General features: G+C 46.4%; 1 pseudogene; it reads left to right on the forward strand.

Moving 5' to 3' along the window:
• Positions 1–8480, forward strand: part of LOC134911291 (tyrosine-protein phosphatase non-receptor type 9-like) — a 298012-nt pseudogene extending 289532 nt beyond the window's left edge.
• Positions 8481–26154: the final 17674 nt, after the last annotated feature.

Raw genomic sequence — 26154 nt, forward strand, 5'->3', positions numbered from 1 at the left:
TTTCAGCGTTTTGCTATATCAAGTTCCGTTGTACTTTGTATGCAGACTAAGGGGGTTATTCAGGTTTTCTGCAGCGGGGTACACTGGGATTCCACAGGGAATACATCGGGTGTAGAGTTGGATCTTGATCCGAGGCACCAACAGGCTAAAGCTTTGACTGTTCCCAGGATGCACTGCACCGCCTCCTCTATAACCCCGCCCCCAGGCACTGGAGCTCAGTTTGTAAGTTGGTGCCTGCAGAGCAGGTCACTAACAGGTGGGGCTGCACTAGGCAGCCCTGAAAATAGCTTTTTAAGAAGACTTCAAGAGCCGCAGCACTGTTTATGTAATTCTGACATTCTGTGCTGCGGCTCCATCACCTCCCCAGCAGTGCTGCATACTCTCGCGTCCGGGTTCCCGGGTACTTGCAGCGGAGGCGCACAGGACTTCAAACACACCACCGCTGACGCTCTCCTGGATCGCGTGAATGCACATCAGGGAGGAGGTAAGAGGGTCCCCCAGGTGGAACCCGCCGGTAAATTGCGGTCCCAGGAGATGGACTGTGCCGCTGGCGTGGACACTGTACTGCACAGGGACCCCACTATATCCACCAGGGCAGGGAGCACAATTCGGATTTACTAAAATCCATTTTTACATAGGCTCCACAGTACGGTGGGGAGGACCAGCATAGGGGATAAGGCGCTGACCTGTAGCCCCTTCCCCAGCTCCGGGCGCCATCTACTGCTGGTGTTCCCACCCTGGAGCTGCATTTCACTCTCCTTCACTCCCTGACAGAGATTTTGGCGCCATCTTTACAAAAGTCGCTGAGCTGATCTCAGTGACTGCAGGGCACTGTCTCCTCTGTAAAGCCACCTGTCTCATCAGCGTTGTGCATTTACAGGCACTTAAATATTCTACATGTCATTTTAGACAGTGTTAGTTAAGAACAAGTGTTCTGCTATCTGAATATTCAGTACAAGTATTCTGTGATATACATCCAGTATCTTCTGTACATTGTTATATCTATATACATACATATCTATACATAGTTTTACTAGTCCAGTGCAGTTTTATTGTTTATCTGTAATAACTTCTGCATTGTACCTGTGACTGAGTGTGCCTGTAGCTGCCGTGTGGATTTCATTCTAGTGTATCACACTTCTTGCTATCACTATATTCTGTACCGGGGGGGGGGGGGGGAAGGGGCTAGGTGTGTCAGGGTCATATATATATATATATATATATATATATATGTGTATATATATATATATATATATATATATATATATATATATATATATATCTACACAGTATATACTGTTGTGTATTTTTACTGTGTATTTCAGTCACCTCATACTGCTTTAATCCTGTTTGTGCCCTGTATGTACTGTTGCATAAATTAGGGGGTTATTTGCAGGTATTGTGTTTGTCTGGCTATATTGTACTGTTACGCTCTAAGGCTACATTCCCTATAATGTCTGCCACACAAGGCGGGAAATCCGCGGACGCCTCTGCATCATGCAGTGCTGGCACCAAGGATTTGCCTGGGGTGGAAGTTTTAGCTGATGGTTCAGGCACTGGGTGCCATACATCTCCCAGTCAGCCTGCAGCACCTGTGGCCAATCAGGAACCACCTTGGGCAGCGTTCTCAAGTATGCTGAATATGCTTTTGCCCCCCTGTGGGACCTCCTGTGCCATTGCAGCCACATATTGTCCCTATAGTTAATCCGCCCTGGACGGACACTCTGTCTACCCAGTTATAACAATTAAATTAATCTCTGGTTAGACAAAAGTCTACCCCACGCCCCTCTGGGGTCAAGTTGTCATCTAAGCGGGCTATTTCTTCCTCAGAATCCACTAATATTTTGGATAATTCTGATGAGGATGGGGAATATACTGATCTGTCAGACATTGATACAGTCGCTTATGATGAGGAATCTACAAGCCAGATTGTTGTTCCTGGCCTAGTGGAGGCTATTAAGCTGATTCTCCAAATTGATGATGAGATCGATCCCACTACTGCGTCTAAGAAACCTGATAAGTTCAAACGTCAGAAGGTTACTAAAGTAGTCTTAGCACATTCTGACCATTTGATTGACATATGTCAGGAATTCTGGTGGTCTTCAGGAAAGAAATTTTCCCTGTCTAAAAAGATGCTAGCTCATTTTCCTATTCCTGTGGAGTTGAGTAACAAGTGGGAAACTCCACCGCCGGTGGACTCTCATGTCGCCCGTCTTGTGGTGTCATCTACTCTGCCTGTCACCACTGTCACCTCACTGAAGGAACTGACGGACAAGCGTGTGGAGGGATGCCTGAAGTCTATTTACTCTCTTACCGGTGCTGTACATAGACCCACTATAGCAGCCTCCTGGGCCGCAAAAGGAATTGAAGCATGGGTTCAGGCAATTGAGGATGAGCTGCCTCAGGATATTTCTGACACTGCCAGACAATATCTGTCTCATATTACCACAGCCTCCCACTATATTCAGGAGGCGGCCTCTGAGGCAGGTGTAATGACAGCCAAGGCATCTACTACGTCTATACTGGCTCGCCGAATTCTGTGGTTAAGGTCCTGGAAGGTGGACCTAGACTCCAAAAAGACCTTGGAGGTGCTCCCTTTTAAGGGAGACATCCTTTTTGGGGAGGATCTGAATAGGATTGTGACTGACTTGGCAACTGCTAAGACTGCGTTTCTCCCAAGTACTTCTGCACCGAAGGCAAAGAGTACCACTTTTCATTCCTTTCGACCTCCAGGGAAGGCAAAGGGTCAGGCTCGTACCTCCAAATCCACTAAGCCCAAACCTAAACAATCCTGGGCCACCCGTCAGCCTGCTTCCAAACAAGACAAGCCTGCTGCATGACGGGACGGGCCTCCCCCTGGGGAATCCACGGGTGGGAGGCCGACTTCTGCAGTTCGCCCAGGCCTGGTTAAAGACCACTTCGGACACCTGGGTGCGGGAAGTTGTCTCTCACGGGTACGCAATCTCTTTCGAGAGACGTCCCCCTTGCCAGTTCTGCTCAGTGGTTATCCCTTGGTTGTGCAATCCCTCCTGGACACAGGAGTGGTAGTGCCGGTACCTCTGTCCCAGAGAGGCAGGAAATACTATTCGACCCTGTTTCTAGTTCCGAAGCCAACTGGGTCCTTCTGGCCTATACTCAACCTCAAATCATTGAACAAATTTGTGAGAGTGTCCAAATTCCATATAGAAACGCTGCGCTCTATTGCACTGGCCATGGAACCCGAAGACTATATGGTATCCCTGGACATACAGGATGCTTACCTGCATATATCTATTGCCATATCGCATCAGCAATATCTTCAGTTTGCTATTGGCAACTTACATTATCAATTCCAGTCTCTGTCATTTGGACTGGCCACGGCCCCTCGGATCTTCAGCAAGGTCATGGCTGTGATGTAGGCCCATCTCTGCCGTCATGGAATCAGGATCCTGCCATATCTGGACGACTTGCTGATCCTGGCGAACTCCCAAGATGTTCTTTTCAGTCATCTGGAACGGACTGTCCAATTCCTACAAGCCCACGGGTGGCTCATCAACTGGAAAAAGTCCTCGCTGGTCCCAGCTCGTAGCGTGGTGCAGCTGGGGGCACTGCTGGACACACACACAGCCAGAGATTGTTTCTGTCTCCATAGAAAGTCCTAAAACTTCAGGACAGGATCAGATACTTCCTGTCTCGCCCAAGAGTGTTGATACACTCGGCGATGCAAGTACTAGGCCTCATGGTGTCTGCTTTCGACATGGTAGAGCTCAATTTCATTCCCGACCTCTGCAGAGGTTAATCTTTTCCAAGTGGGGCGGCCTGCCTCATCGGATAAGGTCTCAAATGATCTCCTTGACTCCGGAGGTTCGTCTGTCACTGAGCTGGTGGCTACAGGACCAACCGTTGAGCAGGGGCCATCCCTTCTGTATCTCCAACTGGGTCCTCCTGACAACGGACGCCAGTCTGTGAGGTTGGGGCGCGGTGTTAGAGCAACACTCTCTCCAGGGTCGGTGGACCAGGGAGGAATCTCACTGTGGCATACATAAATCATCAAGGCGGCACTCGAAGCCGCATGGCAATGCTGGAAGTATAAAAAAATCCTCCGTTGAGCGGAACACCATCGGCCAGCAATATCGGCAGTGTTCATTCCCAGAGTTCTCAACTGGGAAGCGGATTTCCTCAGTCGTCAAGACATTCATGCCGGAGAGTAGAGTCTTCATCCGGAAGTCTTTCAACTCCTTGTGGACAATTGGGGCCTACCAGATGTAGACCTGATGGCGTCTCGACACAATGACAAGGTTCCGGTTTTCAGATCAAGGACAAGGGATCCTCAAGCAGCATTCGTGGACGCACTGGCAATTCCATGGAACTTTTGGCTGCCATATGTGTTCCCTTCAGTGTCACTCCTGCCCAGGGTACTATGTGGAAGTTCATGCAAGAAAGAGGAATACTACTTCTAGTTGCTCCAGCGTGGCCCAGACGGCATTGGTTCTCAGACCTGCAAGGTCTATCGATAGAGCGTCCTCTTCTACTTCCTCAATGCCCAGACCTCCTCTTTCATGCCCCTTGTGTCTATCTGGACCTGGCCAGACTGGTTTTGACGGCATGGCTCTTGAAGCTTCACACCTGAGGGCCAAAGGATTTTCCGAGGCGGTTATTCAAACTATGTTGAAGGCCCGCAAACCAGCTTCTGCATGGATTTATTACAGGGTCTGGAACTCTTACTTCACATGGTGTCCTGCTAAGTATTATGATACCTATTTGTTCTGAATTTTCCAGGCTTTTGGCTATTCTGCAACAAGGCCTAGACTTAAACCTTTGCCTGGCCTCCCTCAAGGTTCATATTTCTGACTTGTCGGTGTGGTTTAAGAGGAAGATTGCGTCTATTCCTGACATTCATACTTTCACTCAAGGCGTTTTACGGATTCAGCCTCCTATGTCCCTCCTGTGGCTCCATGGGATCTGTCTGTTGTCCTACAAGAGTCTCCATTTGAACCTATTGAGTCTGTGGACCTTGAATGCCTTACGCTTAAGGTTGTGTTTCTGCTGGCTATTGTCTCTGCTAGGAGGGTGTCGGACTTAGTTGCTTTGTCCTGTAGTCCACCCTTTTTGATTTTTCACCGTGACCGGGAAGTTCTTCGAACTCACCCCGGTTATCTACCTAAAGTGTTGTCTTTCATCTTAACCAAGATATTGTGGTTCTGGCTTTTATCTCTTCTGGTTTGTCTTCCAAAGAACAGTCTTTGGATGTGGTACGGGCTCTTCGTATCTATGTGGAGAGGACTGCCTCTATCAGGAGGTCAGATACCCTGTTTGTACTTTTTGGTTTTCACAAACGTGGCTGGCCTGCGAATAAGCAAACCTTGGCCAGATGGATTAGAATGGTGATTGCACAAGCCTATGCGCAGGCTGGACTCCCAGCTCCTGCTGCTACCAAAACCCATTCTACTCTGTCTTTTGGACCTTCTTGGGCGGCCCGCCGTGGTGCGTCCGCTGAACAATTGTGCAAGGCAGCTACGTGGTCCTCCGTGAACACGTTCATTAGGTTCTATGCCTTTGATACTTCCGCCTCCCAGGATGCTTCCTTTGGATGCCGGGTTCTTGTGCCTGCTACAGTGCGTCCCCTCCCATGAGGAACTGCTTTAGGACATCCCCGATGTATTCCCGGTCGAATACCAGTGTACCTCACTGCAGAAAAGGAGATTTATGGTAGACTTACCATAGTTAAATCTCTTTGTGCGAGGTACACGGGATTCCACAGGGCGCCCACCCTGACGTACTTAGCTTCTTTGGGTTTGTATGGCATTAGCCGCTGGTCCATTCTCCTGTTGTGAGAATCTGGTTCTATGTGACTAACATCTGCCGTCTTTTACCTGCTACTGCATTGGACTGGTTAACGAAACTCAGCTCCAGTGCCCGGAGGCGGGGTTATAGAGGAGGCGGTGCAGTGCATCCTGGGAACAGTCAAAAGCTTTAGCCTGTTGGTGCCTTGGATCAAGATCCAACTCTACACCCCGATGTATTCCCTGTGGAATCCAGTGTACCTCGCAGAAAGATATTTAACTATGGTAAGTCTATCATTAATCTCCTTTTTTTGCAAACCAAAAAAGTAAGCAATTGGGCAAAACCAAGTTGCACTGCAGTGGGGCAGGTATAACGTGCAGAAAGCGTTAGATTTGAGTGGGTTATATTTTTTTCTGTGTATGGTAAATACGGACTGCTTTATTTTTGCACAGCAATTTAGATTTGGGTGGGGTGTGTTCAAACTGAAATCTAAATCTCTCTGCACATGTTACATAATAAGGCCCTCAGTCATACACTAGATATACAAGTGTCGCATATCAAATTAATCAGCATAGTGTCCTGGTGCGTCTTGTTGCTCCAGAGAAGCATTTCTGGGGGGAAAGATGCCCGGCATTAGCAGAGTTTCACAGGGCCTAGTGGCCGACTCACGCCAGGCTTTTCTTGTCAAATGGCATATTGACGCTAGTTTCATGAGGACCACATCTCATGTAGCCATTGTTGGGAGTTCCCACCTCACTCTGGGCCTAATTTACATGTGGACAGAGTTGCTATTGCTGCTGCTTACCTGAATGTTTGTTAACCCCCCCCCATTAAATTAAAATTTTTAAATAGGTCTATTCCCGACCACTGCATGAATTGTTCTAGATTTGATAGATTGAGCAGCTAATTTTTTTTAGTTTAATGGACTTGGCCTTCAGTTCTTAACAACAACGCTCATGCTACTAAGCTGCATATGTCTTAGAACAACCATTTTAGTAATGGTAATTAAAAAAAAATTTTGTCTTGTGTTTCTGTAACATTTGGTCACACTTTACATACCATATAAAATCTACAAATTATTATACTCCTATGATGATGTGCACTATACTGTACTTTCTGACATAATAGACACATTAATGTAATGTTATTCCATGATTAACATAGTCTGTTTTTTTCTACAAGGTACGTTTTGTACTTTGGACATTTGCCTGTCCAGGCTGGAAAACATTGGGACCGTGGATGTACTACAGACAGTGAAGAGAATGAGAACTCAGCGTGCTTTCAGTATTCAAACATGGGATCAATATTACTTTTGTTATATGGCGATTATCGAATACGCACAAAGAAAAGGTCTCCTTGCCTCTGTGGAATGGTCCGACACTGAATTTGAGACAGATAGCGAGTGATTATTCCCTCTCCATGGTACTAAAATGTTATGCGGGCACATCCAAGACCATAGGCGGTCCAGTCTAAACTGGGTAGTGCTGCAAGGTTCTGCCCCCATGCTGCCATGCAGTGAAGTGCAGGCCCCTTCAGTACACCACTGATTTGAGCTATTAATGCACTGGAAAGTGTCATAATTTATTGTAGCATGAATGCAACTGAATAACTTGCACACAGTTTTCTAGACTTGAACTTAACTGTACTTGTTTTCCTTTTTTTTTTCTTCTTTGCTGTTGTGCGCAGAGAGATTTAAGTATATAAAATGTGTCCGATTCCTTTGTAAAGTGTAGTTTCTTGTAGATTTATTTAGTCCTTTTTATGAATTTTATGTAAAATGTAATGTGTTCTCTAAATATCGCTTCAAAGTCTGTAACATTCAACCAATGTCACCAAGTAGAGGTCCACATACCTGGTCACTTTGGCACTGTTGTAAATTTCTGTACAGCTAACTGTTTAAACAAGATACAAGTTTCACAGTTGGAAGTATGCATTGAAGGTTGCGTTCCGTTTCATCATGAATTACTGTTTAAGTGTTATGCAAATTCTTACTAATTTATCTTAATTCTTGTAACTTTGAAAGGGTTAAGACAAGCCTTAAGCTATGTTTGGTTTATGTATTTTTTTTCTGTATGTGTTGAGGAGAGGCGATGGTGGGTTATGAAAAGTTTTTTTTTTTTTTCCATACCAGACACTACGTAGTGTAGGGTTTTGCGTACAATATAACACTGCCTGCATTGATGTGCCTTTTTATTGTATGTGTAGCACAAGTCATAATTTATCCAAATTAAACAGAAAATGCCTGCATTTATATTCTCAGGGGCCTCTAATTTCCAATGCTTATTAGGGGAAGGAGTGACATATTCCCTCCACCTCTCCCTTCCATGTACTTGAGTACAGAATTCTTACTCATTTGTGTTAGGTGTTTTGTTTTGTTTTGTTTTTAATGCCTTTTTTTTTATCTATATAACAGTTGTGTACCCTGTCTCTACTCTCCCTCCACCCCAATTTATTTAATTTTGTTTACTTAAACAGTATTATTTGTTTTTGTTTTTTGGTACGACTACAAGATAGTGGCAACATAAAATATGAATCCAGCCACTGTGTTTATAAACCTACTTAATCATTGTAAATGTTTATATATGCTTTAGGATTGCCAAATAAATGCATTTATTTCCTTGCCATATTTCAAATTGTAGGATCTGTTGGTACGAGATTGGCAAATACATAGCTTCTAGGATGAACTTGTATTTCAGATTAAATATTTCTTTAGCTTTCGCAGTTTTGTTTTGTTTTTTCTTAATTGTGAATATGTTTACATGCACACAGAGAAATATATAAATATAGATATATCTATTTTGTTACTAAGGTACGATGCACATACAGGTCACATGGTGCAGTATTTAGGCCTCCATATGTTGGAATGAAAATACTCATTGTTTTTAATTACATACATACTTTCAAAATGTATTCATAAAGCTTTTATATCTCTTTCCCACTGAAGACCTGGCTGGTCATTATGCATTTGGTCTATGGAGTGCAAATGCACAGTTATGTATTCATGTAGGACTTCTTCACAGATTTGCAGTGGAAAAAGGGTGAAAACGTTGAGACTCTTCAGAGAAAGATCTTTACATTCTTCACACAATGCGCATCTAATCATAGTGCAGTAGAACACATACAATGACACATTTAAACGTTCATTTGCAGTGTCTTTAAGCATCGTTACTGTACTTGGAATTAAATGTGCTCCATTTAATTGTGTTCCACTACGTTGGTTGCTCACTCTGTAAATACACATTAATGCTCAAGGCCAAGCATGTACTAAGTGTTGACTTGTGTTTACAAAGTGTTTCCATTGGCTTTACTTGAAAGCCATATGTTACACAGTTTTGAATACATGGAAATACAGCCACTATTTGTATATGTATTTTCAGAAAAGTGCCCCCAGATCTATTTAAATATTTTATATATTTATATATAATTAGTCCAGGATGTATAGCGACAGTCACAAAATTCATTGATCCATAGGGTGCACACAGTAGATAGAATCCACAGCTGGCCATAATATATTCAAGCATAAAAAGAGCTCTCACCAGTCTTCTTAATTGTCATCAAATGGAATTTTTATTCCCCTCCATTGTGTCTACTTCTTCACATCTTGGTGTCTGAGTCTTGATAAAGTGCCATGGGTGGCCCGAAACACGAGTGAATAAAAATTCCATTTGATGACAATTAAGAAGACTGGTAAGTGCTCTCACTATGCTTGCATAGATCATTTCTGCAGCGGGGTACACTGTGTTCCACAGGGAATACATTGGGGTGTGGCGCAGGATCAGGCCAAGCTTTGACTGTCCCAGGGATGCATTGGGGCCTCCTCTATAAACCCGCCTCCAGGCACTGAAAGTTCAGTTACGAGTGGTGCCTGCAGGCAGCAGGTTGCCTAACAGGCGGGCTGCACTGTGCAGTCCTGAAAAAGCTAAGAAGACTTCAAGGGCCGCAGCACTGTTATGTCAGGGTGACATTCACCTCCCAAGCGGTGTCGCATACTCCCGCGGCTCAGATTCCGGGTACTTGCAGCGGAGACGCTCCGGCTTAGGCACACGGTCACAGACGCTCTCCTGGTTCACGTGGCTGCTACGAAGGAAGGAGGTGGGACCCACCACTAAATCGTTTTCCTGATTGTAGTCTAGGGAGACGGACTGCGATGCCGGCGTGGACATTGTCACCGAGCAGGGACCCCACTATATCTGCCAGGGCATACGAGTACAGGTTGGGTGTACTAACGCCCCTATTGATAAGGCTCCAAAGTACCGGCGGGGAAGCCCAGCATAGGGGTGTCAGCACTTGACTTGTAGGCCCCCCCGGCCCAGGGCAACATCTACTGCAGATTTTCCTGCCCTGGAGCTTCCTCACACTCTCCCGCACTCCCTAACTGAGACGCTGAGCGCCATCTTAGGAGTATTGCTGCGGCTGGTCTCTGGGACAGCAGGGCAAGGTCTCCCTCAAAGCCGCCTGTTTACAGTGTTGTGACTTTACGAACACTTGAGTATTCTGCATGTCTCTATGCAGACAGCGTTCGTTAAGAAAAAGTGTACCAATTACAGAATATATTGTACAATTATTCTGATATATACCTCCGGTCTAGGACCGTACTGTGTTTTATATTTATTTCTCTATCGTCCTAGTGGATGCTGGGGTTCCTGAAAGGACCATGGGGAATAGCGGCTCCGCAGGAGACAGGGCACAAAAGTAAAGCTTTCCGATCAGGTGGTGTGCACTGGCTCCTCCCCCTATGACCCTCCTCCAAGCCAGTTAGATTTTTGTGCCCGGCCGAGAAGGGTGCAATCTAGGTGGCTCTCCTAAAGAGCTGCTTAGAAAAGTTTAGCTTAGGTTTTTTATTTTACAGTGAGTCCTGCTGGCAACAGGATCACTGCAACGAGGGACTTAGGGGAGAAGAAGTGAACTCACCTGCGTGCAGGATGGATTGGCTTCTTGGCTACTGGACATCAGCTCCAGAGGGACGATCACAGGTACAGCCTGGATGGTCACCGGAGCCTTGCCGCCGGCCCCCTTGCAGATGCTGAAGTAAGAAGAGGTCCAGAATCGGCGGCAGAAGACTCCTCAGTCTTCTAAAGGTAGCGCACAGCACTGCAGCTGTGCGCCATTTTCCTCTCAGCACACTTCACACGGCAGTCACTGAGGGTGCAGGGCGCTGGGAGGGGGGCGCCCTGGGAGGCAAATGAATACCTATTTTGGCTAAAAATACCTCACATATAGCCTCCGGAGGCTATATGGAGATATTTAACCCCTGCCAGAATCCGTTAAGAGCGGGAGACGAGGCCGCCGAAAAAGGGGCGGGGCCTATCTCCTCAGCACACAGCGCCATTTTCCCTCACAGAAAGCCTGGAGGGAAGGCTCCCAGGCTCTCCCCTGCACTGCACTACAGAAACAGGGTTAAAACAGAGAGGGGGGGCACTAAATTGGCGTTAGAAATATATAAAAAAGATGCTATAAGGGAAAACACTTATATAAGGTTGTCCCTATATAATTATAGCGTTTTTGGTGTGTGCTGGTAAACTCTCCCTCTGTCTCTCCAAAGGGCTAGTGGGTCCTGTCCTCTATCAGAGCATTCCCTGTGTGTGTGCTGTGTGTCGGTACGTGTGTGTCGACATGTATGAGGACGATGTTGGTGAGGAGGCGGAGCAATTGCCTGTAATGGTGATGTCACTCTCTAGGGAGTCGACACCGGAATGGATGGCTTATTTAGGAAATTACGTGATAATGTCAACACGCTGCAAGGTCGGTTGACGACATGAGACGGCCGACAAACAATTAGTACCGGTCCAGACGTCTCAAAAACACCGTCAGGGGTTTTAAAACGCCCGTTTACTTTAGTCGGTCGACACAGACACAGACAGGGACACTGAATCCAGTGTCGACGGTGAATAAACAAACGTATTCCTTATTAGGGCCACACGTTAAAGGCAATGATGGAGGTGTTACATATTTCTGATACTACAAGTACCACAAAAGAGGGTATTATGTGGGATGTGAAAAAACTACCGTAGTTTTTCCTGAATCAGATAAATTAAATAAAGTGTGTGATGATGCGTGGGTTCCCCCCGATAGAAAATTATGGGCGGTATACCCTTTCCCGCCAGAAGTTAGGGCGCGTTGGGAAACACCCCTTAGGGTGGATAAGGCGCTCACACGCTTATCAAAACAAGTGGCGGTACCGTCTATAGATAGGGCCGTCCTCAAGGACCAGCTGACAGGAGGCTGGAAAATATCATAAAAAGTATATACACACATACTGGTGTTATACAGCGATCGCCTCAGCCTGGATGTGCAGAGCTGGGGTGGCTTGGTCGGATTCCCTGACTAAAAATATTGATACCCTTGACAGGGACAGTATTTTATTGACTATAGAGCATTTAAAGGATGCATTTCTATATATGCGAGATGCACAGAGGGATATTTGCACTCTGGCATCAAGAGTAAATGCGATGTCCATATCTGCCAGAAGATGTTATGGACACGACAGTGGTCAGGTGATGCAGATTCCAAACGGCACAAAGGTGTATTGCCGTATAAAGGAAGAGGAGTTATTTGGGGTCGGTCCATCGGACCTGGTGGCCACGGCAACTGCTGGAAAATCCGCCGTTTTTACCCTAAGTCACATCTCTGCAGAAAAAGACACCGTCTTTTCAGCCTCAGTCCTTTCGTCCCTATAAGATCATATCTGCCCAGGGATAGAGGAAAGGGAAGAAGACTGCAGCAGGCAGCCCATTCCCAGGAACAGAAGCGTTCCACCGCTTCTGACAAGTTCTCAGCATGGCGCTGAGACCGTACAGGACCCCTGGATCCTACAAGTAGTATCCCAGGGGTACAGATTGGAATGTCGAGACGTTTCCCCTTCGCAGGCTCCTGAAGTCTGCTTTACCAAGGTCTCCCTCCGACAAGGAGGCAGTATGGGAAAAAATTCACAAGCTGTATTCCCAGCAGGTGATAATTAAATTACCCCTCCTACTACAAGAAAAGGGGTATTATTCCACACTATATTGTGGTACTGAAGCCAGAAGGCTAGGTGAGACTTATTCTAAAAAAATTTTTGAACACTTACAAAGGTTCAAATCAAGATGGAGTCACTCAGAGCAGTGATAACGAACCAGGAAGAAGGGGACTATATAGTGTCCTGGGACATCAGGGATGCTTACCTCTATGTCCCAAATTTGCCCTTCTCACTAAGGGTACCTCAGGTTCGTGGTGCAGAACTGTCACTATCAGTTTCAGACGCTGCCGTTTGGATTGTCCACGGCACCCCGGGTCTTTACCAAGGTAATGGCCGAAAGGACTTTTCGCTGGGCGGAAAATCATGTGATAGCACTGTCAGCAGTGTTTCATCCCGGGAATGGAAACTGGGAAGCAGACTTCCTCAGCAGGCACGACCTCCACCCGGGAGAGTGGAAACTTCATCGGGAAGTTTTTTCCACATGATTGTAAACCGTTGGGAAATACCAAAGGTGGACATGATGGCGTCCCGTCTGAACAAAAAACGGGACAGGTATTGCGCCAGGTCAAGAGACCCTCAGGCAATAGCTGTGGACGTTCTGGTAACACCGTGGGTGTACCAGTCGGTGTATGTGTTCCCTCCTCTGCTTCTCATACCTAAGGTGCTGAGAATTATAAGACGTAGAGGAGTAAGAACTATACTCATGGCTCCGGATTGGCCAAGAAGGACTTGGTACCCGGAACTTCAAGAGATGCTTACAGAGGTCTTATGGCCTCTGCCGCTAAGAAGGGACTTGCTTCAGCAAGTACCATGTCTGTTCCAAGACTTACCGCAGCTGCGTTTGTCGGCATGGCGGTGGAAAGCCGGATCCTAAGGGAAAAAGGCATTCCGGAAGAGGTCATTCCTACCCTGGTCAAAGCCAGAAAGGAGGTGACCGCACAACATTATCACCACATGTGGCGAAAATATGTTGCGTGGTGTGAGGCCAGGAAGGCCCCACAAAGAAATTTCAACTCGGTCGTTTCCTGCATTTCCTGCAAACAGGAGTGTCTATGGGCCTCAAATTGGGGTCCATTAAGGTTCAAATTTCGGCCCTGTCGATTTTCTTCCAGAAAGAATTGGCTTCAGTTCCTGAAGTCCAGAAGTTTGTCAAGGGAGTATTGCATATACAACCCCCTTTTGTGCCTCCAGTGGCACTGTGGGATCTCAACGTAGTTCTGGGATTCCTCAAATCACATTGGTTTAAAACCAGTCAAATCTGTGGATTTGAAGCATCTCACATGAAAAGTGACCATGCTCTTGGCCCTGGCCTGGACCAGGCGAGTGTCAAATTGGTGTTTTTTTCTCAAAAAAGCCCATATCTGTTTGTCCATTCGGACAGGGCAGAGCTGCGGACTCGTCCCCAGTTCTCTCCCTAAGGTGGTGTCAGTGTTTCACCTGAACCAGCTTATTGTGGTGCCTTGCACCTACTAGGGACTTGGAGGACTCCAAGTTGCTAGATGATGTCAGGGCCCTGAAAATATGTTCCAGGACGGCTGGAGTCAGGAAAACTGACTTGCTGTTATCCTGTATGCACCCAACAAACTGGGTGCTCTTGCTTCTAAGCAGACTATTGCTAGTTGGATGTGTAATACAATTCAGCTTGCACATTCTGTGGCAGGCCTGCCACAGCCAAAATATGTAAATGCCCATTCCACAAGGAAGGTGGGCTCATCTTGGGCGGCTGCCCGAGGGGTCTCGGCTTTACAACTTTGCCGAGCAGCTACTTGGTCAGGGGCAAACACGTTTGCTAAATTCTACAAATTTGATACCCTGGCTAAGGAGGACCTGGAGTTCTCTCATTCGGTGCTGCAGAGTCATCCGCACTCTCCCGCCCGTTTGGGAGCTTTGGTATAATCCCCATGGTCCTTTCAGGAACCCCAGCATCCACTAGGACGATAGAGAAAATAAGAATTTACTTACCGATAATTCTATTTCTCGGAGTCCGTAGTGGATGCTGGGCGCCCATCCCAAGTGCGGATTATCTGCAATACTTGTACATAGTTACAAAAATCGGGTTATTATTGTTGTGAGCCATCTTTTCAGAGGCTCCGCTGTTATCATACTGTTAACTGGGTTTAGATCACAAGTTGTACGGTGTGATTGGTGTGGCTGGTATGAGTCTTACCCGGGATTCAAAATTCCTCCCTTATTGTGTACGCTCGTCCGGGCACAGTACCTAACTGGCTTGGAGGAGGGTCATAGGGGGAGGAGCCAGTGCACACCACCTGATCGGAAAGCTTTACTTTTGTGCCCTGTCTCCTGCGGAGCCGCTATTCCCCATGGTCCTTTCAGGAACCCCAGCATCCACTACGGACTCCGAGAAATAGAATTATCGGTAAGTAAATTCTTATTTTCTCTTACGTCCTAGAGGATGCTGGGGACTCCGTAAGAACCATGGGGAATAGACGGGCTCCGCAGGAGACATGGGCACTAAAAAGAACTTTAGATATGGGTGTGCACTGGCTCCTCCCTCTATGCCCCTCCTCCAGACCTCAGTTTGATACTGTGCCCAGAGGAGATTGGGTGCATTACAGGGAGCTCTCCTGAGTTTCTCTGAAAGAAAGTATTTTGTTAGGTTTTTTATTTTCAGGGAGCCTGCTGGCAACAGGCTACCTGCATCAAGGGACTGAGGGGAGAGAAGCAGACCTACCTAAATGCTAGGCTCTGCTTCTTAGGCTACTGGACACCATTAGCTCCAGAGGGAGTCGGAACGCAGGTCTCTCCTAGAAGTTCGTCCCGGAGCCGCGCCGCTGTCCTCACAGAGCCGGAAGATAGAAGCCGGGTGAGTATGAGAAGATAGAAGTCTTCAGAGGCGGCAGAAGACTTCAGATCTTCACTGAGGTAACGCTGCGCGCCATTGCTCCCACATAACACACACACGGCAGGCACTGTAAGGGTGCAGGGCACAGGGGGGGCGCCCTGGGCAGCAATTTAAACCTCTGGTCTGGCAAAAACAGTACATATATAGGCTCTGCACTGTATATTTGAGATCCCCCACCATTTTTTAAACGAAATCAAGTGGGACCGAAACCCGCCGCTGAGGCGGCGAGCTTGATCCTCGGCACTCACCAGCGCCATTTTCTCCACAGTACACCGCTGGAAGCTGGCTCCCCGGACTCTCCCCTGCTGAACACAGTGACAGAGGGTTTTAAAGAAGAGGGGGGGCACATAATTTGGCGCAGTGATATATTTATATGTAATAAAAGCGCTATCTGGGTATATTTTTGTCCAGGGTCATTGGCGCTGGGTGTGTGCTGGCATACTCTCTCTCTGTTTCTCCAAAGGGCCTTGTGGGGGAACTGTCTCCAGTTAGAGAATTCCCTGAGTGTGTGGGGTGTCGGTACGCGTGTGTCGGCATGTCTGAAGCGGAAGGCTCTTCTAGGGAGGAGGTGGAACAAATGAGTGTGGTGTCTCCGTTGGCAACGCCAACACCTGACTGGATATGTGGAATGTTTTAAATGCAAATGTAAATTTATTGCACAAAAGGTTGGACAAAGCTGAGTCCAGGGAATGTACAGGGAGTCAATCCCTGCCTTTCACTATGTCGCAGGGGCCTTCGGGGTCTCAAAAGCGCCCACCATCCCAAATAGTAGACACTGATACCGACACGGATTCTGACTCCAGTGTCGACTACGATGATGCAAAGTTGGCTAAAAGTATTCATTATATGATTATTGCAATAAAGGAGGTGTTGCATATCACGGATGAACCCTCTGTCCCTTACACGAGGGTGCGCATGTATAAGGAAGAGAAACCTGAGGTGACCTTTCCCCCATCTCATGAGCTGAACGAATTATTTGAAAAGGCTTGGGAATCTCCAGACAAGAAACTGCAGATTCACAAAAGGATTCTTATGGCGTATCCTTTCCCGACTAAGGACAGGATACGGTGGGAATCCTCACCAAGGGTGGACAAAGCGTTGACACGCTTATCCAAAAAGGTAGCGCTGCCATCTCAAGATACGGCAACCCTCAAGGATCCTGCTGATCGCAGGCAGGAGACTACCTTGAAGTCTATTTACACACATACTGGTACCTTACTCAGACCGGCGATAGCGTCGGCTTGGGTTTGTAGCGCTGTAGCAGCGTGGACAGATACCTTATCTGCTGATTTAGATACGCTGGATAAGGAAACCATTTTATTGACCCTGGGTCATATTAAAGATGCTGTCTTATATATGAGAGATGCTCAGAGAGACGTTGGCTTACTGGGTTCCAGAGCCAACGCTAGAGGCATATGGAGGTTTTACCTTACAAGGGTGAGGAATTGTTTGGGGAAGGTCTCACGGACCTGGTTTCCACAGCTACGGCAGGTAAATCAACTTTTTTGCCTTATGTTTCCTCACAGCCTAAGAAAACGCCACATTATCAGATGCAGTCCTTTCGGTCGCATAAAGCCAAGAGAGTGCGGGGATCTTCCTTTCTTGCCAGAGGTAAGGGCAAGGGGAAAAGGCTGCCAACCACAGCTAGTTCCCAGGAGCAGAAGTCCTCCCCGGCCTCTACAAAATCCACCGCGTGACGCTGGGGCTCCGCTGAGGGAGTCCGCCCCAGTGGGGGCACGTCTTCGACTTTTCAGCTACGTCTGGGTTCACTCACAGGTGGATCCCTGGGCAATAGAAATTATTTCCCAGGGTTACAAGCTGGAATTCGAAGAGGTGCCTCCTCTCCGGTTTTTCAAATCGGCCCTACCGGCTTCTCCCCCAGAGAGGGAGATAGTTTTAAATGCAATTCAAAAATTGTGTCTTCAACAAGTGGTGGTCAAGGTTCCCCTCCTTCAACAAGGAGGGGGTTATTATTCGACCATGTTGTAGTCCCGAAACCGGACGGTTCGGTCAGACCCATATTGAATTTACCTACCGGTTCTGATTCAGTCAGACAACATCACTGCAGTGGCGCATGTAAACCGCCAAGGCGGAACAAAGAGCAGAGTGGCAATGGCAGAAGCCACCAGGATTCTTCGCTGGGCGGAAAATCATGTAAGCGCTCTGACAGCAGTCTTCATTCTGGGAGTGGACAACTGGGAAGCAGACTTCCTCAGCATACACGATCTACATCCAGGGGAGTGGGGACTTCATCAGGAAGTCTTCGCAGAGATTGCAAGTCAGTGGGGACTGCCTCAGACAGACATGATGGCGTCACGCCTCAACAAGAAACTACCGAAGTATTGCGCCAGGTCAAGGGACCCTCAGGCAGTGGCGGTGGACACTGGTGACACCATGGGCGTTTCGGTCGGTCTATGTGTTCCCTCCTCTTCCGCTCATCTCAAAGATATTAAGAATCATAAGACGAAGAGGAGTACAGACAATTCTCATTGTTCCAGATTGGCCGCGAAGGGCCTGGTATCCGGATCTGCAGGAAATGCTCACAGAAGATCGGTGGCCTCTTCCTCTCAGAGAGGATCTGTTACAACAGGGACCCTGTCTGTTCCAAGACTTACCGCGGCTGCGTTTGACGGCATGGCGGTTGAACGCCGGATCCTAGCAGAAAAGGGCATTCCGGATGAGGTCATCCCTACTCTGATAAAGGCTAGGAAGGACGTGACGGCGAAACATTATCACCGTATATGGCGAAAGTATGTATCTTGGTGTGAGTCCAGGAATGCTCCTCCAGAAGAATTCCATCTGGGCCGTTTCCTTCACTTCCTACGGAAGGGAGTGAATTTGGGCCTAAAATTAGGCTCCATTAAGGTTCAGATTTCGGCCCTCTCCATTTTCTTTCAGAAGGAATTGGCTTCTCTCCCAGAAGTCCAGACTTTTGTGAAGGGAGTGCTGCATATCCAGCCTCCTTTTGTACCTCCAGTGGCACCCTGGGACCTTAACATGGTGTTGCGGTTCCTCAAGTCTCACTGGTTTGAACCACTTACAACGGTGGAATTGAAATATCTCACTTGGAAAGTGGTCATGTTGTTGGCCTTGGCGTCGACAAGGCGAGTGTCGGAGTTGGCGGCTTTATCTCACAAAAGCCCCTATCTGATTTTCCATGTGGATAGAGCGGAGTTGCGGACTCGTCCTCAATTTTTGCCCAAGGTGGTTTCTTCTTTTCATATGACCAACCTATTGTGGTGCCTGTGGCTACACAGGACTTGGAGGATTCTGAGTCCCTTGATGTGGTCAGGGCATTGAAAATTTATGTGGCCAGAACGGCTCAGGTTAGGAAAACAGAGGCACTGTTTGTCCTGTATGCAGCCAACAAGGTTGGCGCTCCTGCTTCGAAACAGACTATTGCTCGCTGTATTTGTAACACGATTCAGCAGGCTCATTCTACGGCTGGATTGCCGTTACCAAATTCTGTAAAGGCCCATTCCGCTAGGAAGGTGGGCTCTTCATGGGCGGCTGCCCGAGGTGTCTCGGCTTTACAGCTGTGCCGAGCTGCTACTTGGTCGGGTTCGGACACCTTTACGAAGTTTTACAAGTTTGATACCCTGGCTGATGAGGACCTCATGTTTGCTCAATCGGTGCTGCAGAGTCATCCGCACTCTCCCGCCCGTTTTGGAGCTTTGATATAATCCCCATGGTCCTTACGGAGTCCCCAGCATCCTCTAGGACGTAAGAGAAAATAAGATTTTAAACCTACCAGTAAATCTTTTTCTCCTAGTCCGTAGAGGATGCTGGGCGCCCGTCCCAGTGCGGACTACATCTGCAAGACTGTATATAGTTTTTGCTTCTTTAAGGGTTATGTTACAGTTTGATCAGTCTCAGACTGATACTGTTTTGTTTCATGCTGTTAACTGGTTCGTATATTCCATGTTATATGGTGTGGGCTGGTATGAATCTTGCCCTTCGATTACAAAAATCCTTTCCTCGTACTGTCGTTTCCTCTGGGCACAGTTTCTCTAACTGAGGTCTGGAGAAGGGGCATAGAGGGAGGAGCCAGAGCACACCCATATCTAAAGTTCTTTATAGTGCCCATGTCTCCTGCGGAGCCCGTCTATTCCCCATGGTCCTTACGGAGTCCCCACATCCTCTACGGAATAGAAGAAAAAGATTTACCGGTAGGTTTAAAATCTTATTTTTATATGTATTTATATATAATGTGTGTGTATGTATGTATGTATGTATGTATGTATGTGTATATATATATATATATATATATATATATATATGTGTGTATATATGTATATATGTATATATGTATGTATGTATATATATATATATATATATATATATATGTATATATATATGTATATATATATGTATATATATATATATATAAATAAATACTATATTTCGCATACGTCCTAGAGAATGCTGGGGATGCTTCAAGAACCATGGGGTATAGACGGGATCCGCAGGAGACATGGGCACACTAAGACTTTGGGTGTGTACTGGCTCCTCCCTCTATGCCCCTCCTCCAGACCCCAATTAGATTCTGTGCCCAGTGAGACTGGATGCACACTGGGAAGCTCTCCAGAGTTTCTCAGAAAAAAGACTTAGGTTTATTATTTTCAGGGAGACCTGCTGGCAACAGGCTCCCTGCATCGTGGGACTGAGGGGAGAGAAACTGACCTACTTCTGTGAGTTCAAAGGCTCTGCTTCTTAGGCTACTGGACACCATTAGCTGCAGAGGGTCCGATCACTTGGTGCGCCTAGCTGCTCCTTCCCGGAGACGCGCCGTCACCCCCCTTGCAGAGCCAGAAGATAGAAGCCGGGTGAATAACAGAAGATCAGAAGACTTCAGTGACGGCAGAAGACGGCTTTTAGAGGTGCCGCGCTGCGCGCCATGCTCCCACATAAGAACGGCACTACAGGGCGCAGGGGGGGTGCCCTGGGCAGCATAAATCCTCAATTTAGCGACCGGCAGAAAATGTATAAAGTACCTGGGCACTAATTACAGACCCCTGCCAATATAAAGATGTATAATTAAGCGGGACTGAAGCGCGCCATGAAGGGGGCGTGGCTTAGCCCTCACCGCTCTGACCAGCGCCATTTTCTCTTCACAGAAGCTGCAGAGACGCTGAGCCTGGCCTCACACTGCTGTACAAGTAACAGGGTGCAAAACGGGGGGCACAAGTGATTTGGTGCTAATTATTGGAAAGTAAAAGCGCTAACAGGTCTGGGCAGTGATTAACTCTTCAGAACCGGGATAGGCGCTGGGTTGTGAGCTGGCAGAACTCCCTCTGTGTCCTTCTAACAGGCTTTGTTGTGGGTCTGTCTCCTATAGCCCCAGTGTGGTTGTGGGTGTCGGTACGTATGTGTCAACATGTCTGAGACTGAGTGCTCTTCCCAGGAGGAGGCTGGAGTGGGGACAGAAAAGGCTGTGGGAGTGACTGTGTCGGCACCGCCGACGGCTGATTGGGTATATATGTTGAGTGTTTTGAATGCAAATGTGGCTCGGTTGACTAAGAAATTAGATAAATCGGAGTCTAAGAACCAGACATGGAGAAAATCCATGGAGGATGCATTGTCACAAACTCAGACCCCTTCGGGTCACAGAAACGTGCATTTACCCAGATAGCAGATACAGATACCGACACGGACTCTGATTCCAGTGTCGACTATAGTGATGCCAGATTGAATCCTAAACTGGCTAAGAGCATTCGGTACATGATTGTGGCGATAAAAGACGTATTACATATCACGGAGGACCCTGCTGTTCCTGATACAAGGGTCTGTATGTTTAAAGGAAAGAAACCTGAGGTAACGTTTCCTCCCTTATGAACTGAACGCTCTTTTTGAAAAGGCTTGGGAAAATCCTGACAAGAAGGTACAGGTGGCATATCTGTTCCCCTCTGGGGACAGGGAAAAGTGGTTGTCAACCCCCACGGTGGACAAAGCTCTATCGCGTCTGTCCAAAAAGGTAGCGCTTCCGTCTCCTGACACGGCAGCCCTAAAGGATCCTGCAAATCGTAAGCAGGAAAATACACTAAAATCCATTTATGTCACTACGGGTTCGCTACTTCGGCATGGGTGAGTAGCGCTATTGAAAAGTGGTGATAAAGCTAAATATTTATCGTATATAAAACACTTTAAGAGGTCTAAGAACACTGTACGCTATCTACGTAAGAAGTACCGTAAGGGTACGCCAGTTGCGTAACGATCGCTCAAGCGTAGTCGAGACGCTCAAGCGTCACGTTCGCTTACGGCCCAGAGATCACAGGCAGGCACGCTATTGGCTGCCGACTAACGTAATGATTCGCTATAGCGTAGCGGACGCTTGGGACCACGAGGAGATCTCCAGCGGTGCAGACGCTTACGACGTTAAACCTTTATATCTATACCATTAACAACGAAATATACAGTAAACCTTAGTGTGGTGATAGAGTGTAAATGCAACCTGGTGTAACCTGATTAACTACAAAGCTGCTTGGGCGTCACCGACGCTCAGGGAATACTTAACACTATAAGAAATACACGGATACCTGGGCTTAGGGTCCAAAACCTATTATATGTATTATGACTATTATACTTGCAAAAGAATCACAGTACAAAGCATACACTACAATATAACATAGACTAACTAACCAGATAATTACACAGGAAATACCATACAATACAATACAATCAAGGGAAAATAAGGGAAAAAGAGAGGAGAGAGAGAGATGGCTCATAATAACATCAAGACAATATGACTGCGGAGAAAACTTACGCACAAGGGGAAACGATCGCATGCGCCTCGATATCCAGCTCCCGATTATCAGCAATGAGAACCGTTGAAGAGAGTGAACTGGATACGGTCGGCCTGCCTATTTATGCCCCACACACAATACAATTCAATGGTCCCTACAATCTCATTGTTCATTGGACACAGGAATTCGGCTTCGCATTATAACAAAAGGTCATAGGTTGATTCATACTGGTGGGCTGTGACTGTTTCCAACTGTTCAGGTGGGTGGGATACTGGGTTTCCCGCCGCATGACTAAGTAAGAACAAATAATAGTAAATGGACATAAACTTCTTATGTCCATAACTATTCGCACGAGCGACTAATCCGCTCCAAACCAACACCGGAATATTGCTATTTAAATACTCTTCCGATGGGTACCAAACACTACTGTATGACCCCTGTTAGACCCTTCGTACAATACAAAGAGGGATCTCTCTGTTCAGGAACATGCTATGTTAACTAAACTTTCAGAATCTATCAAAGGGACCATGATCTACAAAATACATTATTAGTGAAAATATGTAACGAATGAGTCGCACGCTACGATTGCATAAACTCTACCGTAAATACGCATACCATGCGCCTGCGGGTGCCCGCGACTGTGAGTATGCGCACGTACGGGAGAGCGTACGCATGCGCAGCACGGACCTGTGTGAGGTGCAAATATGGTAGTGTGCATAGAGATATTTTTCTGACTTTGACAGTCCACCCTTTGGCAGTCAACAATAACTGCCACTTCCTGAAAACATTTCAAAAGGAGAAAAATATATGTTAGGGGTTAATACATTTACATGGTTGGGTAAGGGAGGAGAGGAGATGGTAGGAAAAGGGTATGACCTAGTGAGATAGCAGAAGCATGTGTGTATGAATCCGTGCTTGGGGGTCATGTATCATCGTGCCGTACGTGTTTTAAATCAAGCTTCGAGGTATTGCGAAGTATACATGTGAATTCCTTCTTATCCCGTGGTACGGGTCTGTGGATGGGCTGTCAAACTTTACCGAGCTTTTTTTGGCTTTGGTTGTAACAAAATGGGGGAGCACATTTTAGTTGATGATACATGAATGGGGGAGATATGTGATTGCTGATATCTGTGCCTGTATTCCCTATCGACTATGTGTGTCATTACCTGAGGGTTGTAGAGATGAAGATAAAGAACACTTATGGAAAATGCAGTGGTATTCTATGTCAGGTTAATGTACATCTGTCGGTTGAAGTTTTGTTCGGTATCAGTTGAAAGTCGTCTTCTTTGCGCTGTTTTGCCCATTAGGTGCGAGCAAAAAGCTTTGTCAATGCCATTAGATTTACAAAAAAAATGTTGGGCTAGCGTAAGTTTAAGAATTCTAGGGAAACTGGGGATCCATGGCAAAGTTCATCAAATGTCCGTATCTACAGTGGTCAAAACTTCTTCTTTGGTCAATCCGTTGTCTGTATAGCGTCTCGTCAACTTCCTTGTCCAAGTGGGTCTTGTTGCCTTGGAGAAAACGGAAAAACAGGTGAAAGAAACGGACCGTAGAAATCGCATTTTCATCACATCATTGTTTCTACATTTGGGTCATAAATCAAGTCCAGGTTAATTACAGTTTCCTCACTCCTTAAACTCATTACCCTAGTACGATGATTGCACTTCATTAAAGCCTGACCGCATCTAAATATCAATCCAATCGATATGACAACACCTAAGATACATAGGAGAAACTTCCCAACATCCATTATGACTCCTTGAGCCCAGTCTCCTAAACCAGAAAACCAATTTCGCGGGTTCAACCATGACACCCAACCAGTCAGCTCATTACCTACAGCAGCAAGAGTGAGATTGTGTCTCCTGCGAAATTCCCACTTCAATTGGAGAATATCGTCCATCTTTTGGTCTATGACCTCGACCGGATCCTCGGTGCTATTCGTAATATATGTGCAACATTTCACGCCGTATTGTGTTGCCAGTGTGACACAATATCCGCCTGTCACTGCTGTGAGGTAATTGAGAACCATTCTATGCTGTACCAGTTCTGTTTTGTAAGCCTGAAGTTCTCTTCCAGTATACCTAAACGTGTCATCATACATTTCAGTGATATTATCTAACAAATTGGCAAGCGCAGAAATGTATTTATAATTCAGCACTCCTCTAGCGGTGCGGGTGAAATCTAACGCGATTAAGAATTGAATCCCGGTGGATTCACTTATCAGATCAGAGGCCGGATGCTCTGTCTTCTCTATCAGGTGCCTTTTAACAACGTGCTCGTAATGGGTGTGAGTATAAGGTGCTTGGGCACCACGGTGTATGTCTTTCATTTTGTCATGTGATACAGTCATTACTTCAGGCAGTACTTTTCCAATATAACACAATCCTTCAGAGTTTGGGGCAAGCCACTTGTACGCCTTTCTCCCGCATATGAAATATGCATCATCGGGGAGAACATATGGGACGGAGTAGGACATAACCATATTACACACCTTCCATGTGAAATCTCCTAACCCTAATTCTTCCATCTGCTTAGTACACGTATCAGGTTGTACGATATGTGCACAGTATCCTGGTGATACCTCTCCAACTCTAGTAATCCTATTTCCTAAGGTATACCTATACCGGAAAGATTTTCCTCTACTGGCTATGTGGCGTACAAGCTCTGTATCTGTAGGCATTCTATCTGCTCTATGCGAAAAGGTCATGGTTTGGTTACTCCATGACACTTCCCAATTTCCCGGCTTTCGGGGATTGGAGATGTTGAAACATAATAGGGACACCTATCCACATGGTATTGGTGGAGCTTCAAACTAGGAGGGCTGGAGATATTAAACCTCCGGTCCACCGGTCTCCCACCATTTAACTCAAGTACCTCCCCTAACGTTAAAGGAAATGGTACTAGCCCTGATTTTCTGTGACCTTGAGGTACTTGAGAGCATACCCAACAATCTGTTTTATTAAGCACACTACCCACTAAAGAGTGATAGTCACTCAAGGGATGCCGGTCCATATGGATATTAAAACTGGATTGGCATTTCTTAATACACCCATCCTCAATGACATTATCACAGAGCCTACAGATACAGTTTTCTTCAGCTAATAATCCTTAAAAGAAAAATGTTTACAAATAACATGGCTGCTAGATCGTTTCCGGTACTCGCCTTTGCTTGGTGATTGGGTTGCTATTGGAAATTTACACCTCCATCTTTATCATCAGGACCTTTCTGGATCCTTTCACGACCTCACTGATACTCTCACCGGAACAGACTGCTCTGGTCAACATCATGGTCAACAGGAAAATCCAGATCACAGTCTCTTGGGGCAAGTCCATCTTACAGGAGGAGAAAAGAAGAAATTTGTAATGGGGGTACAGAAAATCAGTTTGAGGGGGAGAGAAACTTGTTACGATAATTAGTTCTCTCGTCTTGTTGTTCTTCTTGTTCTGCTGTCTTCTCAAAGGTGCTGTCTCTCAGTCTTCCAAACGAACATTCTGGTGATGCAATATTCCCTCCAAACCAGCGATCTTTCTGTAAGGAGCAAAAAATCTTGCATTACCATTTGTCTAACGGATGGGTGACATACCATCTTTAAAACATGAAAGCATGAGTGAGAAGAGAGAGAAAACAACAACAGCAAAAAAAAACAAAGAGAGAGAGAGCAATTTGTGCATGTGTATATTACTTAAATCAACAATAGCCATCAATAGGAAAAGAGAAAAAAAAAAACATTTTTCAAACATTTCAAAACACTGTCAGATCATCAGGCTGTCATATCTACATGTCCAATGGTTTCCTTGCGCAGTCCCTCCCCCCAGCACTTCCATATTCC

The sequence above is a fragment of the Pseudophryne corroboree genome, chromosome 1, assembly GCF_028390025.1.
Source record: "Pseudophryne corroboree isolate aPseCor3 chromosome 1, aPseCor3.hap2, whole genome shotgun sequence".
Classification (NCBI taxonomy): Eukaryota; Metazoa; Chordata; class Amphibia; order Anura; family Myobatrachidae; genus Pseudophryne; species Pseudophryne corroboree.